The sequence below is a fragment of the Eimeria maxima genome, genomic scaffold, assembly GCF_000499605.1.
Source record: "Eimeria maxima Weybridge genomic scaffold, Emw_scaff988, whole genome shotgun sequence".
Lineage (NCBI taxonomy): Eukaryota > Apicomplexa > Conoidasida > Eucoccidiorida > Eimeriidae > Eimeria > Eimeria maxima.
The window spans coordinates 6,550-7,922 of NW_013566913.1; positions in this window are offsets into that span (position 1 = coordinate 6,550).

Below are 1,373 nucleotides of genomic sequence, written 5' to 3' on the forward strand. Positions count from 1 at the left end.
GTTGTACACCACTGGCATCTCAACAGCACTAGCAACATATTATGTGCATACTCTCTGGAGAAGCCAATGCTTGACTTGCAACGCCAGAGAAGTCGTCACAAGGCCAGGCTCGTCGATGCGCGCAGACAAATTGATACGCTAGACAATGATTGAACAGTATTTGCACTATCTGCATCTGAAGAAACATGCAGTTTCTTCAGTTGGGATACGACGGGTATATGCCATAAGAAATCGAGGTTGTAGGAGGAGGAGAGAAATATCTACGAGTTGCGCTGATTTCGGACAGAACGGAGCCTTGCATAATTCGCCGAGCTCCTCAGTATTGGAATTTAATATCGAGACCCCCTGCCTTCGCACGAGCACACTTGGAGCACAAACATCTCGTACCGCTCCTCACAGTGCAAACCCACAAATATACACAAATCCACTCATGTATCCACGCCTGCCCTCATACAATCTGAACCGTAACAGGAACCACAAGCTACAGGAACCACAAGCTTGGCAGTATGCCAAGTGCGCTGTTTCGTATTTTAGACTTGCTAAATACGAAGGGTTCGATCCTGCCTCTCTTGTGCTTTTTCGTAGGGCTGGCAGCTAATTATCTGCACACTCTCTAGCAAAAGAAGCGAACGCTCCTAGCGCCACAAAACTGTTGGCCATACCGTGGACTGGCGAACACAACTTTGGTGCAACTAGGGCGCTCATACGCCCAAGACCCCTGCAACTCCGCCATATCCGTTACTTGTTCCGTTACTCGTGCCGGCAGAGGGGGATGGTCCCAACATGGAAAAGCAGGCCTAGCCTAATCCAAATAATTGCTGCAATGCCGTGCAGCTGACTCCGCAGATTGTCCATAAAGAAACGCTACTTATTGGAAGACAGACGATAATTTGTCGCATTCAATATATGTGTCGGAAGTGAACTGAGACGCGCTGTATCACATTCCCCCCAGGTGCCAAAAGCTCGACTGATATCGAAAGAATATAAACGATTCTTTGTGCGTACCCCCAACTAATATCTCTAGGCCAGAAGCATCCACCTACACTTCAGGTTCGCCTACCTGTTGTTACTGAATATATACACAGTCTGTAAGCGCTTCCCTTCGCTTTTGTGCAAGCACCAAGCGGATATGCTAATCAATCGGACGCCGGCCGCACTTCATTATTCCCGTTATCCGCAAAAAGCATGCCATCATCCATAACCGGGTTGGGAGTCAATACTACTAAGCGCTTGGCCTACATCATTGCGTTATGCGTGCTTCCTGCAGATATACTCTCGCGCCAATTCACTAAACTCGTGAATCGGTAGTACAGCATGGCACTGTAATGCCAGACTGCCGTGGAGGCGCGTACCGCTTATCCAAACGCCCTCTC